The sequence below is a fragment of the Scyliorhinus torazame genome, chromosome 14 (assembly GCF_047496885.1).
Source record: "Scyliorhinus torazame isolate Kashiwa2021f chromosome 14, sScyTor2.1, whole genome shotgun sequence".
In the NCBI taxonomy this organism is placed as follows: Eukaryota; Metazoa; Chordata; class Chondrichthyes; order Carcharhiniformes; family Scyliorhinidae; genus Scyliorhinus; species Scyliorhinus torazame.
Genome location: NC_092720.1, coordinates 208,270,254 through 208,286,912, shown reverse-complemented (window position 1 = coordinate 208,286,912; position 16,659 = coordinate 208,270,254). Strand labels below are relative to the sequence as shown.

The window sequence follows — 16,659 nt, the reverse complement described above, 5'->3', positions numbered from 1 at the left end:
TTTTGAGTCTGTTTGTGTGTTCTCAGACTTTTGTTCAATATAGACAGACTGTCAAATCAGTATTCACAGCACTGTCACATTATTTACGTCTTAAATAAAAGCAAATTACTGCAGATGCTGGAATCTGAAGAAAAAAAATTGCTGGAAAATCTCAGCAGGTCTGGCAGCATCTGTAGGGAGAGAAAAGAGCTAACGTTTCGAATCCAGATGACTAAGTCATCAGGACTCAAAACGTTAGCTCTTTTCTCTACAGAAGCTGCCAGACCTGCTGAGATTTTCCAGCATTTTCTCTTTGATTTGCATCTTTAAATCTTTAAAGTGTCTCAAGGCTGTGTCAAAGAAACGTGAAAACAAGTGAAGTTCCATCAATACAGAAGGTTGCTTCTCAACAATTTAATCGCAGTTTACCCACTTGGGCGTTGTTCTCTGCTGAACAAGATTTACACACCTGCAAAGACCCAGGCCAGTTTGTCAATGTTAACTCACCTTGAACGGAATTTACATTATACAAACACGGCGAGAGGTTGAAGTGAGTCAAACTGACAGATTTATCACAATGTCAAGACAGAAACCAACTGGAGATTAATATAAACAGAAAATGATGGAAATACTCAGCAGGCCGGGCAGCTCGATAACGGCACTTACTCACTGCCTGAGCCCAAACTGAAGACAGCGAGTATCACAGCAGCAGCTGGTCTCCCACCTCCCCTCCCCTCCCCTCCTACTGAAAGTCAATGTGAGACTCACCGCTGAAAACCATGACAGTGAAATGTCCATCACCGTGAAGAAGGGAGAGGATTCGGGAGGTTTGGGTGGGAATATTGACAGCTGCTCAATACAGAACTAACACTAACTCCTGGGAATTTATACAAAGTGCAATAGTTCAGATTTTTTTCCTCTTCATTTCCTCTCTCCCCCGCTCTCTGGAAAAATTATTTCTTGGATCCCCTGGAAAGACTCCTCGGCTCTACTTTGAGAATCACTGAACTGATTCATCTCAAACACGGTGATCTATCGCCACCTTCCGCCTGTGGAGCAACATTACAGACAGGAAGGTCACCGGCTTCCTGCAGTTCACAGCTCATTCTACCCAGTAAGTTCCTCGCTACAATTGAGCTTCTATTTGTTTCTTCTCTCTCCCTCCTTCTTTTCCCCAGCCCTACAGAGGTCCTTGCTGATCTTCAGTTCCCAGTTCCCATACAGGGTTTATACCCGGAATGTTAACCTGGTTTTTCTCGCCACACATTTAAATTCCAGGCTGCCAAATGTTTTGTTCATTTCCAACCCCTCGTTTGTGAGTGTTTCTGATTCTCCTGCCTGTTCCCTACTGGTTTTGCTTCTATGTACTTGTGAATTTTCCTTTGTACTTCCCTGGGTATTATTTAATTTTCCCGCTCTTGGAATTTCTCCTTTGTCATTTCCTTGCCATTGGTGATCAATCTCACCCTAGTTCCTCTTCCCTGCCCCTCTTAACGTTCAATTTCCCACATGGAGTCTCGGAGACCCTTAGTTTATTTCTGTCTGGGTTTTAATTCTCCATCGTCTCTGCGCTTTTGAGCAGACAAACCAGAGATAAATTACTCACCGAGTAAGGAAACAAAAAACAAAATCGCCAAAATATTACTGTCACTCAGCTGTAATCACCCTGAGCTCAGGAACCATTGGAACCATCCGCACCCCCTGTGACTGAGACCCACACCCAGCAGTTTGCAGCTGGCAGGAGGCAGGGAGATGGTGTGAAATTATGGGATGGATCTGTTAGCGACCTTTAATCCCGCAGATTGTCAGCGGGGCCGAGTTTTTCCCATCGATATTCCATCCCGGATTGAAGATGGGAAAGATTCTCTCAGTGAAAGTGTGGGTGAAAGTGTGGAGATGGGACATGTTGTCCGCATTGTAAAATGACACCTGTCCCCCTTCATAGTCCAGGAAAACTCCGATCTTCCCGGGATTCACATTCAGGGTGAGGCGGGTCAGTGAGGGGGCGGTGGCGGCAAAATCACCAAATCCGGGCTCAAGCCACAAAATCCAGACTCAGGTCTCAGGGAGATTCTCTCTTTCCTGTTCACAGACTCTCGGGCCACTCCCAGCCACCACCGAATCTTCTCCCCCACCCCCACAAGCCAGTAATGTCTCCCTGATGAGAATCCCTCTGATCCCAGGACACATTCCCAGGGATTAAACCTCTCCGGGGTGTCAGGCAGCGGCTGCCGTTTGTCTGCGTGTCTCACACTGGTCCGGTCCTCAGACAGGATGAGCCGGGGATTCGCTGTGTTCAGATCCAGAGTCAGAGAAGCTGGAGCTGGGGGAAAGTTAAAATAACACAGTCAGTGATTTAGAGAGGGAGGGGGAGAGATGAGAGCGGGAGGGGATGGAAGAGAGAGGGAGGGGTAGAGAAGGGCCAACGGGGTAGGTGAGGGAGAGGATAGTGAGGGAGGGGAGGGAGTCAGGGGAGAGAAATCAGAGCAGCAGAGCCAGGGAGTGGGTGAAGGGAGAGAGCAGGAAAGGAGAGAGGGAGTGTGAGAATGGAATGAAAGTGAGGCAGAAGTGGGCGACGGAAAGCTGGAGGGTTTGGGAGTGTGGAAGCCGGATTGGGAGGGGGTTGAGAAATAGAGGGTGTGGCAGGAAGAACAGGAAGTGACAGGGAGTGTTGGAGGGTGTGAGAGACTGAGGTGGAGCAGTAGAGGCAGCAGGTTAGCAGGGAGAGTGAGGGTGAGAGAGAGTGCAGAGGAATGAATGCAAAAGTTGGAGAGTGAAAAAGAGAGAGGGGATGTTGCAACAGAAGGAAGGTGGGAGGGATAATGGGAGGGTAAGAGAGAGAGTGGGGGAGAATGTACAAGAAGAAGGGACGGGGGAATTGTGAGGGGGGAGGGAGAGAGCGGGAGGAGGGGAGGGTTGAGGGAGAGATTGTCTTGACATGCACTCATGCACATAATGAGATACAGACAGGCAGTGACAGACACCCTGTACAGCCAATCAACACAAAGGACAGAACACAGCCAATCACCAGATATAACACTAGAGGGTGGTCTCCCACTATAAAACACACGAGGCATCAACACTCTGCCTCTTTCCACTGGTGACAACTGTAGTGACAGTCAGGGTGTATATATCAGTTAGCACCTTCTACACGTGGCTCGGAGCTAGTCTTGTCTTGTCAGTTATAGTAAGCACGCTTAGATTAGTAGAGTGTCAAACACACAGTGAACTGTGTGCACTGCTTAACAAGTTCAATAAAGCATATTGAACTAACATTAACGTTTGGAGTCTGCTTTCAAGTACAACTGCATCCAGTTGCAGTCCCTGTTACCTCAGGGTGATTAACACAACAGACATATAGTGGAATGATGAAGGAAGAGGGAAGGAGAGAAATGGAAGAGGGTGTGTGGTTAGGTGGAAGAGAGAATGGAAGGGGCTGAGAGAGAGGGTGGGAGGGGTAAATGAGATAGAGAGTGGGAGGGAATGATGTTAGATTGAGCAGAGGGGAGAGTGTGAGTGCATGGCAGGGAGAGAGAGATTGTGGGAAGGGCAGAGGTAAGGAGAGTGGATATGAAACAGAGAGAGAGAGTGTGTGTGGGAGTAATAGGCTGTGAGGACCAGGGGAGAGGGAAAGTGCAGATGGAGGCAAGGAAGGGGGAGAACATAGAACATAGAACATAGAAAATACAGCACAGAACAGGCCCTTCGGCCCACGATGTTGTGCCGAACCTTTGTCCTAGATTAATCATAGATTATCATTGAATTTACAGTGCAGAAGGAGGCCATTCGGCCCTTTGAGTCTGCACCGGCTCTTGGAAAGAGCACCCTACCCAAACTCAACATCTCCACCCAACACCAAGGGCAATTTTGGACACTAAGGGCAATTTATCATGGCCAATCCACCTAACCTGCACATCTTTGGACTGTGGGAGGAAACCGGAGCACCCGGAGGAAACCCACGCAGACACGGGGAGGACGTGCAGACTCCGCACAGACAGTGACCCAAGCCGGAATCGAACCTGGGACCCTGGAGCTGTGAAGCAATTGGGCTATCCACAATGCTATCGTGCTGCCCTTAAGAACAAATAAATCTACACTATATCATTTTACCGTAATCCATGTACCTATCCAATAGCTGCTTGAAGGTCCCTAATGTTTCCGACTCAACTACTTCCACAGGCAGTGCATTCCATGCCCCCACTACTCTCTGGGTAAAGAACCTACCTCTGATATCCCTCCTATATCTTCCACCTTTCACCTTAAATTTATGTCCCCTTGTAATGGTTTGTTCCACCCGGGGAAAAAGTCTCTGACTGTCTACTCTATCTATTCCCCTGATCATCTTATAAACCTCTATCAAGTCGCCCCTCATCCTTCTCCGTTCTAATGAGCAAAGGCCTAGCACCCTCAACCTTTCCTCGTAAGACCTACTCTCCATTCCAGGCAACATCCTGGTAAATCTTCTTTGCACCTTTTCCAAAGCTTCCACATCCTTCCTAAAATGAGGCGACCAGAACTGTACACAGTACTCCAAATTTGGCCTTACCAAAGTTTTGTACAGCTGCATCATCACCTCACGGCTCTTTAATTCAATCCCTCTGTTAATGAACGCGAGCACACCATAGGCCTTCTTCACAGCTCTATCCACTTGAGTGGCAACTTTCAAAGATGTATGAACATAGACCCCAAGATCTCTCTGCTCCTCCACATTGCCAAGAACTCTACCGTTAACCCTGTATTCCGCATTCATATTTGTCCTTCCAAAATGGACAACCTCACACTTTTCAGGGTTAAACTTCATCTGCCACTTCTCAGCCCAGCTCTGCATCCTATCTATGTCTCTTTGCAGACGACAACAGCCTTCCTTACTATCCACAACTCCACCAATCTTCGTATCGTCTGCAAATTTACTGACCCACCCTTCAATTCCCTCATCCAAGTCATTAATGAAAATCACAAACAGCAGAGGACCCAGAACTGATCCCTGCGGTACACCACTGGTAACTGGGATCCAGGCTGAATATTTGCCATCCACCACCACTCTCTGACTTCTATCGGTTAGCCAGTTTGTTATCCAACTGGCCAAATTTCCCACTATCCCATGCCTCCTTACTTTCTGCAGAAGCCTACCATGGGGAACCTTATCAAATGCCTTACTAAAATCCATGTACACTACATCCACTGCTTTACCTTCATCCACATGCTTGGTCACCTCCTCAAAGAATTCAATAAGACTTGTAAGGCAAGACCTACCCCTCACAAATCCGTGCTGACTATCCCGAATCAAGCAGTATTTTTCCAGATGCTCAGAAATCCTATCCTTCAGTACCCTTTCCATGCCTTTGCCTACCACCGAAGTAAGACTAACTAGCCTGTAATTCCCAGGGTTATCCCTCGTCCCTTTTTTGAACAGGGGCACGACATTCGCCACTCTCCAATCCCCTGGTACCACCCCTGTTGACAGTGAGGACGAAAAGATCATTGCCAACGGCTCTGCAATTTCATCTCTTGCTTCCCATAGAATCCTTGGATATATCCCGTCAGGCCCGGGGGACTTGTCTATCCTCAAGTTTTTCAAAATGCCCAACACATCTTCCTTCCTAACAAGTATTTCCTCGAGCTTACCAATCTGTTTCACACTGTCCTCTCCAACAATATCGCCCCTCTCATTTGTAAATACAGAAGAAAAGTACTCGTTCAAGACATCTCCTATCTCTTCAGACTCAATACACAATCTCCCGCTACTGTCCTTGATCGGACCTACCCTCGCTCTAGTCATTCTCATATTTCTCACATATGTGTAAAAGGCCTTGGGGTTTTCCTTGATCCTACCCGCCAAAGATTGTTCATGCCCTCTCTTAGCTCTCCTAATCCCTTTCTTCAGTTCCCTCCTGGCTATCTTGTATCCCTCCAATGCCCTGTCTGAACCTTGTTTCCTCAGCCTTACATAAGTCTCCATTTTCCATTAACAAGACATTCAACCTCTCTTGTCAACCATGGTCCCTCACTCGACCATCTCTTCCCTGCCTGACAGGGACATACATATCAAGGACACGTAGTACCTGTTCCTTGAACAAGTTCCACATTTCACTTGTGTCCTTCCCTAACAGCCTATGTTCCCAACTTATGCACTTCAATTCTTGTCTGACAACATCGTATTTACCCTTCCCCCAGTTGTAAATCTTGCCCTGTTGCACGTACCTATCCCTCTCCATTACTAAAGTGAAAGTCACAGAATTGTGGTCACTATCTCCAAAATGCTCCCCCACTAACAAATCTATCACTTGCCCTGGTTCATTACCAAGTACTAAATCCAATATTGCCCCTCCTCTGGTCGGACAATCTACATACTGTGTTAGAAAAGCTTCCTGGACACACTGCACAAACACCACCCCATCCAAACTATTTGATCTAAAGAGTTTTACTCAATATTTGGGAAGTTAAAGTCACCCATGACTACTACCCTGTGACTTCTGCACCTTTCCAAAATCTGTTTCCCAATCTGTTCCTCCACATCTCTGCTACTATTGGGGGGCCTATAGAAAACGCCTAACAAGGTGACTGCTCTTTCCCTATTTCTGACTTCAACCCATACTACCTCATTAGGGTGATACTCCTCGAACTGCCTTTCTGCAGCTGTTATACTATCTCTAATTAATAATGCCACCCCCCCCCCACCTCTTTTACCACCCTCCCTAATCTTATTGAAACATCTATAACCAGGGACCTCCAACAACCATTTCTGCCCCTCTTCTATCCAAGTTTCCGTGATGGCCACCACATCGTAGTCTCAAGTACCGATCCATGCCTTAAGTTCACCCACCTTATTCCTGATGCTTCTTGCGTTGAAGTATACACACTTCAACCCTTCTCCGTGCCTGCAAGTACTCTCCTTTGTCAGTGTTCCCTTCCCCACTGCCTCATTACACGCTTTGGCGTCCTGAATATCGGCTACCTTAGTTGCTGGACTACAAATCCGGTTCCCATTCCCCTGCCAAATGAGTTTAAACCCTCCCGAAGTGTACTAGAAAACCCCCCTCCCAGGATATTGGTGCCCCTCTGGTTCAGATGCAACCCGTCCTGCTTGTACAGGTCCCACCTTCCCCAGAATGCGCTCCCATTATCCAAATACCTGAAGCCCTCCCTCCTACACCATTCCTGCAGCCACGTGTTCAACTGCACTCTCTCCCTATTCCTCGCCTCGCTATCACGTGGCACCGGCAACAAACCAGAGATGACGACTCTGTCTGTCCTGGCTTTTAACTTCCAGCCTAACTCCCTAAACTTGTTTATTACCTCCACACCTCTTTTCCTACCTATGTCGTTGGTACCAATGTGCACCACGACTTCTGGCTGCTCACCCTCCCCCTTAAGGATCCTGAAGACACGATCCGAGACATCCCTGGCCCTGGCACCCAGGAGGCAACATACCTTCCGGGAGTCTCGCTCGCGACCACAGAATCTCCTATCTATTCCCCTAACCATTGAATCTCCTACAACTATTGCTTTTCTATTCTCCCCCCTTCCCTTCTGAGCCGCAGAGCCAGACTCAGTGCCAGAGGCCTGGCCGCGAGGTCCTTCCCCTGGTAGGTCATGCCCCCCAACAGCATCCAAAACGGTATACTTGTTTTGAAGGGGAACGGCCACGAGTGATCCCTGCACTGTCTGCCTGATTGTTTTTTTCCCCCTGACTGTAACCCAGCTATTCCTGTCCTGTCCCTTGGGTGTGGTTACCTCCCTGTAACTCTTCTCAATCACCCCCTCTGCCTCCCGGATGATCCGAAGTTCATCCATCTTCAGCTCCAGTTCCCTAACACGGTCTTTGAGGAGCTGAATTTGGGTGCACTTCCCGCAGGTATAGTCAGCGGGGACACATGTGGTATCCCTCACCACCCACATCCTACAGGAGGAGCATGCAACTGGCCTAGCCTCCATCCCCTCTTACCTGGCAAAATATAGCTGCCCTGTGGACTAACTAGATCTCCGCCCTCCGACTCTGCTCCCAGTCAGCGACACTGTCTGTAAACTCCTGGCTCTCTTCTCACTCTTTGCGGAAATGTCGGAAACAAAATTAAAGGAGCACCTTACTCACTCCTCACCTAAATCCCTCGGTCACCAAACTCTTACTATAGCACTCAAAATGCATCAAATTCAGCACTCAGTGCAAACAAACTCCGCACTGTAGGGGATCACTTTTATACTGTGAATCTAGCCTCTGAAAACTGACCTAATCCAATTAACTAATTAACAAGCTCCAGCTGCAAGTGCCTACAAGTAGAAGCTTGTTTAAAGCTGAAGAGGGAGAAGAGGGAGCGACCCCCGGCCAGCGGATTGCCCCCCCCCCCTAACTGTGGCAGCGCTGGACACAGACCGCGGCCACCACGCGAGGTCCCTGAACACAGAGGAAATGCGCCCCAGGCCTTTGGATTGGATTGGATTTGTTTATTGTCACGTGTACCGAGGTACAGTGAAAAGTATTTTTCTGCGAGCAGCTCAACAGATCATTAAGTACATGAGAAGAAAAGGGAATAAAAGAAAATACATAATAGGGCAACACAACATATACAATGTAACTACATAAGCACTGGCATCGGATGAAGCATACAGGGTGTAGTGTTAACGAGGTCAGTCCATAAGAGGGTCATTTAGGAGTCTGGTGACAGTGGGGAAGAAGCTGTTTTTGAGTCTGTTCGTGCGTGTTCTCGGACTTCTGTATCTCCTGCACGATGGAAGAAGTAAGCTGGGTGACTTTGGGAAGTCAGCCCATCGGGGCGGAGATCGTCCCAACGGCGTGCGGCGCAGTCAGCGGGTCCGCCATTATTAAGGGCCGGAACATCGGAATAGCTGCACCACCCCCGGTTTCGGCATCAACACGGATTCTCCAGCTAATCGCTGAACGTGATCTCGGCAATCGGAGAATCCCGCCCTAAGTGTTGACACCAACGGAGAATCCGTGGACTTTCACGTCAGTAAAATTGGTGCCACACCTGCACCGATTCTGCTACTATTAAGGGGCTCTCACCGGCACCACGTGGAACACAATCGATTCTAATGAAAAACGGTGTGGGATTCACCGGGTCTGTGATTGACACTCGGGAGGCTGACAAGCTGCAGCCGCACAGAAACAATTCTCCCCCCCCACACACACCATCCCAGCCAACACGGTGGCTGTAAGGGGAGCGGCACCAAGGTTCACGGACACAGAGCTCGAGACCCTCTTGGACGCCATGGAGGAGACTAGGGCGACCCTGTGCCATGGCTCGGAAAGAAGGCTGCCCACCGTGCCCCATATGCCGGCCGCCATGGCTGGGTGCCCGAACCAGCGACTCACCCACTGGGCTGCACTGTTTGGTTTCTGAGTGTGTGTCCTCCACTCCCCCCAGGCGAAGGTCACACACAACCTCCGGAAGTGGCCAGCGGTCCAGAGGAAAGGGACGTCGCCGAGGTGGGGTTAGGCCACAGCTGAGGAACTGAGACTCCGCTGAGCTGCGTCTCCCCAGCACACATGTGTGAACCCCCCAACACAAATCTCACCCCCCACCACACCCTCAGCCCCCCACCACACCGCACCACCCCCCCACCACACTACACCACCCCACACCACACCGCACCACCCCCACCACACCGCACACCCCCCACCACCCTCCCACCACACCGCACCCCCCCCCCACCACACCGCACCACCCCCCCACCACAACACACCACCCCCCACCACACCGCACCCCCCCACCACACCCCACCCCCACACCAGCCTCACCCCCGCACCACCCTCACCCCCACACCACCCTCACCCCCCTCACCCCCACACCACCCTCACCTCCACAACACCCTCACCCCACCCTCACCCCCCTCACCTCCACACTAACACCGCCCACTGCCACTCCCACCCCAGGCCCGCGGTCTAATCATGCAGTTTGTCTTGTGTGTTGCAGGACCTGCTGGAGATGGGTGGGTCTAGCTGGTCTTCCCCCACCCCCAGCCAGTGCGACAACCGGAGCCCCCCCCCGTGAGCTGAGCAGTGATGGGAGCAGCTCAGACACCAGCCCCCCCAACCGAGACCCAGGACACCCCAGAGCTCGGGGCGGAGGATGACACTGACTTCCCGTCACAGCGTCTCCAACACCCTACCCCATCCCAGAGACACTCACCTCGGCTGGGCATGTTAGTGAAGAGGCTCCTGGGACACTCTCTGGTGCTCACCACACAGCTGACCCGGTATGGCAGGTGGTTGTAGGACCACCCGAGGGGGCGGCCGGTTGGACGGCAGGCCGATGCCAGGGACTAGCTGCTGTCGAGACAGGTCTCGGGCTTCTGGAACAGACAGTCCCATTCATAGTGGAGGTGCAGTCACAGAGCCAGGGACGACATGAGGGGTTGTCGGCAAGCATCCAACACCTGCAGGCGCAGGTGGAGGAGTCCAACCTGTGTCAAGAGAGGTAATGGAGATATAGAACTGGATGTCATTTGAAAACTGTCCCTCTTTCTGTGGGTGAGGTTACTAAGTGGCAGTAAGTAGATCAGGAAAAGGAGACGATCAAGGATAAAATGCTTGAGAGTCTCCGAGGGAGCACTATGGAGGTGAGAAGTGAAACTATTGCTGGAGATACTCTGGCTGTGATAGAATCAGCAAGTGTGGAACCAAATAAAGACAGTGCCACAGAGTCGGACAATAGAGTAGATAGTTTGGAGGAGAATGGTGGTGTTGACCATGTCAATGTTTGCAGAGAGGTTCAGAGGGATGAGGAGGGATAATGTATTATACTCGTTATGTAAATCATTCATTAGGACCATTCTGCGCTGTGATCGGGATGAAAATCTGGTTGCTGTGGTTCAAACATCTCGGTGCAGAAAAATTGGACATTTATTTCAGAAGTGATAATTTCTGGAAGACTTTGTAGAAGAATGTAAGGTCAGAGAACAATTATAAATACAAAGGGAGCGAGATTGGGGATTTTAAAATGGGGCTTAAAACTCTGAACAGGAATCTAACAGGAGGTGACAGCAAAGGAACAAGATCGGAGAGAGAACACAGCCCTGTCTGACTCCAGATTTAACTGGAAAACTTTTCAGTTTCAACACTGATTGAAATTGCGGTATTTTCGTTTGTACAGAGCAGTTGGGTCCATTTGCAGATTTGCTCCTCAAATTTTGGAGACCATATTGACCATGTGGGTGTGTGATATTCTGTTAAAGGCCTTCTCCTGGTCCAAGCTTATGAGGCAGGGGTCTACATCCTGACCCACATATAGGTGATTGTATCCCTGAGGAGCAGAAGGCTATCAGAGATCTTCCTTCCGGATACAGCAGAGGTCTGATCAAAGTAGATCACCAACTCTAGAGCAGACTTGACTCGATTGATGACCTTGGGCAGAATTCTGTTGTCCATGTTAAGCAGTGAAATGTCACCAATTTCTAAATCCTCTCTCTCCCCTTCCACTTGTAGGTGAAGGTGAGGAAGCCTTTCCTCATGGATTCTAAAATCTTATCAGTCAGAATCAAACTCTCACACACTGGACTGATCCAGTCTCACAGAGTCAAACACAAATGACCTGTCACTCCCTCTCAAAGAGCTGGCAGTTTTTGTCATCTTGTCCAAAATTGGTGGTTTGTCTAGTGTCATCTAAGATGTATGTGATAGAGGACAGTAAGGACGGGTGGGTGTGTGTGGGGTGTGGGTGGGGGGGGGGGGGGGGGGTGTGGTGGTGCTGACTGTGGGCTTCATGTCACACAATCTGGCACAAAAGGATTTGCTGATCCTCAGTATGTCAGACTGCGATGATGTCACTGAACCAACTTCTTCCTTCAGGCTGTTGCTCACGTCTCTGTCTCTGGAACCTGTGGAAGATGAAACGTGAGCAGAGCCTGGAATGAATGATAATCCTGGAGACTCTGCAGCAAAGAGTGAATCATGCTGACTCTTCACCTCTTGGAAACCCTCCTTGATATTGACCCCGATCATCAGCAGCAGGAGCAGATTCTATTTGCTTTTCTAGAGTCAGGACATTTCCTTTTGTCTCTCTCACCCTCTGAACACCTCTAAGGATAAACAACATCTCGATTTTCCACTTGACTGCTTCCCCAGACACCAGGACCTGAAAGAGGAATTTCAAAGGCACCCACCTTTTTGCAATCCCGTTTGAGTTTCTTCATGTCACCTGGGATCACCAATTTCACGTTGCGCGTCCATGCTCTCCACCCCCCCCCCCCTCCCCTCCCCAGCACCCCCTCCACCACCCGGACAGTGATATTGTTCTGAAGATCAGCCCTCAGAATGGACTGGGCCTCTCAGCAAATTCACAGAGTGAGCAGTGGCTTCGTGGTTCACTACCTGCTCCATCAATGGAGTCACTCAAAAAATCAACCTCACTCAATCCAAACTCCCTATTCTAGATTTAAAACTATACCTACTTTGATCTGGACTCTGTGACTGTGTTAAACCTGTGGATTTCTACATTCTCCCTTCTGTTTTGAACCTTGAACATTTCAATAAGATCACCACACTCCCTCCCTTATCCAGTGCAGACTACCAGTTTCTGCAGCCCCTCCTCTTGATGAAGGTGTCCAATTCCACCAACCAGATTATCGGTCGTTTAACACTTGCTCTCTAATGTCTCAATGTCTTCCCGATAAACAATGATAAAAATTGTTCCCCAGAATGACAGACGGGACCAGTCCAGTCTCCTCTACAAATTGGGTTTCCCATCCTGAGATTGGTGCTCTATTCCTCTGGTTATACAGATCCCTTCACTGCTTTGACACACGGTGCTGATGGCTTCAGACACTCACCCAGAGGAGCCCACAGAGAGTCAAATATGAGAATGGAGAGGCTCCCGAGGATTAACAACCGGCAAAGTGAATATTTAATCTGGGACCTTGGAGACCCTTTGGACCCTTCACAACTGGATTTAAAATCAGGAAAATGAATAGAAGAGTTTTACCGGGGTTAATGGAGTTTATCATTTCTCTCCACGCTGTGTACTGTAAAGGGCCTTTGAACTTCCCGATAGACAGGGCGGCAGCAGAAACTGAGAGTGAGCGAGAGTCATCACTGATCCTGTATGTTAAAAAAAATGCAACAAATTTGTCTGTTAGAGGATTTTAGAACGTATGTAAATGGTCAGGTTTTCAGCATTTTTGATCATATGAAAATGTACAAAGTGAAATATTAATCACGTTTCTATAACTGAGAAACGGATAACTTGGAAATTCAAAGGCAGAGAATGGAAACCCCCATGTCCTGAAAAAGGTTCACAGTCTGATAACAGATTAGTAACCGGGATATCACAAATCACAGGAGAAGAGAAACATTTAGCCTGTCCACTTGCTGTTTTACAAACAAAGTTTGTAGAACAAAGACAAAGGCTGAAAACATTTGGAATTTAATGTTCAACCCTTAGTAACTGATCCCACAACCCGCCGAGAATCCTGCTCTCCTCTACTGGCATCTTGAATATCTCTGATTTTAGTCACTCCCCCATTGGGAGCTGGACCTTCAGCGGCCGAGGACCTGAGCTCTCCAATTCCTCCCTGCTCCTCTCCGTCTCTCTGTCTCTCTTTCTTCCGAAAACACTCTCTCTAAAATCCACCTCCGTCATCCGGATTAATATTTCCTTATGTGTTTCTGCGTCAATTTGTGCTTTTTCACGCTCCTGTGAACCTCCTTTGGATTTTATATTACATTAAAGGCACTATGCAGATACAAGTCTTTGCTGTTGTTGTTAAAGACAGCGAGACAGTTTATGTCACAGAATAAAAATAGAATCCGTTCCCCCTTCACATCTGACTTTCTCGGGTTGCTCAGGCTCCATACAGGGACATGGATGACACACTCCTTGGATACATGGACCGTGCGGCTCTCTCAGGGTCAGTCGGAAGGTCACAGACACTAACAGCCAACATCAAGCAAGTGATCACCTCCAGAATGGGAACCGGGTTGTGTTATTAACCTGACAGTTTGTTATTTTAACAATATTGTAGAACAGTTACATAAAATCTAATAACGTTTAATCACGGCCATAAAGTTTGATATTATAAAATACTCGTCAGTGAACTATAGGCGGAGTTCTCATGGCCCGATGGACGACCATTTAAAGTTGTGACAACAACTAAGAAATAAATTTATAAGAACACTTTACTGAGTTATTTTATCAAACTGCGGAGTTTCAGTAAAGGACATGTCCTACCTTCTCTTCCCACAAGCTTCCTCCTGAAAGAAATGAATGGGGAACAGTGAGGATGACAGTAACAGGTTTCAGGAGGAGTTAGACAGGCTGGTGAAATGAGCAGACTCAGAGCAGATGAGATTTCACACGGAGGTGCGAAGTGATGGATTTTGGAAGGAAGATTGTGGAGAGTCAAATAAACTGGAACTGAGCATCAGCCCCGCTCACAGACACAGTGACTCTCACACACCGTACCAGACACACCCACACACTCACAACATGGAACTGGAACTGAGCATCAGTCCCGCTCACAGACACAGTGACTCTCACACACCGTACCAGACACACCCACACACTCACAACATGGAACTGGAACTGAGCATCAGCCCCGCTCACAGACACAGTGACTCTCACACACCGTACCAGACACACCCACACACTCACTACATGCTGGAACTGAGCATCAGCCCCGCACACAGACACAGTGACTCTCACACACCGTACCAGACACACCCACACACTCACAACACGCTGGAACTGAGCATCAGCCCCGCTGACAGACACAGTGACTCTCACACACCGTACCAGACACACCCACACACTCACAACATGGAACTGGAACTGAGCATCAGCCCCGCTCACAGACACAGTGACTCTCACACACCGTACCAGACACACCCACACACTCACAACATGGAACTGAGCATCAGCCCCGCTCACAGACACAGTGACTCTCACACACCGTACCAGACACACCCACACACTCACAACATGCTGGAATTGAGCATCAGTCCCGCTCACAGACACAGTGACTCTCACGCACGTACCAGACACCCACACACTCACAACATGGAACTGCAACTGGATTACAATGGGAGTTCTCAGGAGGTTACAGGTATTCCCAGGAATCTGCATTCAGTGTGGGAGCCGTTATTTCCCACCAGCAGAACAATTCAGGGAGGGAATCAATTTTAGTTTAATCTTGCTTATATTTATTCAGTAAATTCTATGTTTATTTCAGTTACCATCAGTTACTTTGTGATTGTGAAGTTTCACTGATCCGCAATATATTCCCTCACCTTCAGAAATATCAGATCGTCTTTTTGCTCCATCTGTTTCTGCAACTTTAAGAGTTGCTCCTCAATAGAATTTAAATTCTCCTGAATCTGTCGAAGGTTTTTCTCCATTGGTTCCAGAATCCTCTCCTCTTCTTCCCTGAGATCTCTGAGTAAACGCTGCTCTTTCTCAGTGAGAATCTGGTGCATTTTACTGAACTCGGATGTGATGTGGGTCTGCAGACTGCTCGACTGTTCCTACCAAATGAAATGTGAAACATAATTAATGTCCCGCGATAAAGGGAACAAAACTAACCGAGATCCCAGAAAATCAGCACAGGGAGACCTTACCCGAACTTCAGAAATCTTCCCTTTCTGTTTCAGTTTTGTTTGTAGAACCGCCGATTTCTTCACTGTGAGAGAATCGAAGGAAGATTTCATCTGATCCTGGGATTGGGAGAGAAAAATCACAGAATGTAATTGTGAGAACTTAGAAATGTGAGAAAATTATCAGGTTATAAATCATTTCTCCTTTTACCTTGTAGGTTTTAACAGCTTCATCGATGGGCAGGAAGCGGTGCACTCTGTGTTCCCGCGAATCTCTACAAATCACACAGATCAATTTCTTGTCAGTTTCACAAAGCAGCTTCAGTTCTTCCTGATGTTTCTCACAGTGAAGTTTACTGTCCTTCTCTTTCCGATTCAGATTTAATTTTCGAGTTTTCTCGGCCAGATTCCCCAAGGCTCGATTTATCCTGAGACTTTTTTCCGGAAAGTCCTCTCTACAATCCGGGCAGGAGTTTATCTCCTTTTCCGGGATACAGGAGCGGCAGAAATTGTGTCCACAATCCAGTGTTACCGGATCGGTGAAGAAATCAAGACAAATGGGACAAATTGTCTCCTCGGTCAAACCCTGGATCTGCTGTCTGAGAGCCATGTTCACACTCAGCACTTCCTCATTCAAACTGCTTTCAGTTTCAAAGTTATTGCGCTGCTGACTCGATTGAACAACTTCACCGAGTGATCAGGAGATTGTATCAGAGAATTCTAATTGTATTGACGGGTCTATAAACTGTCAACCGTTTTTTAACTTTGACTAAACACTATTTTGGGCACCTTACACTTTAAATTACAGCAGCACCTTCCCCTCTTAGTTTAACACAACTGAATATCCCACTTCCTATTGGACTTTGCACTGTCCCTTAGGAAACAGCATTGAAATATCCTGGAACCAATGAAATTATCCATAGCTCCTGAGGGTTTACTTCAATGTTTACCTTCCTGTTTGTATGCCTTTTAAATCCCAGAACTGCCTTTCACTGTGTGCATCTTTCCCGGAGATTCTCTGTCTCGCACAAACCAGGCTAATCTTCCAGCCTCGTTTCAAATCCTCATGAATTTCAATCCGAGTGTGAATTGCCACCCACATTCCTGTGTGTTTAACCAGATGGACTTCTGGCCTC

The 16,659-nt window shown here is 48.2% G+C and overlaps 1 pseudogene; it reads right to left on the bottom strand.

The window, feature by feature from the left end:
- Window positions 1-415: 415 nt before the first annotated feature.
- On the bottom strand, window positions 416-16,167 carry LOC140390414 (zinc-binding protein A33-like; annotated as a pseudogene).
- Between the last annotated feature and the right edge of the window lie 492 nt (window positions 16,168-16,659).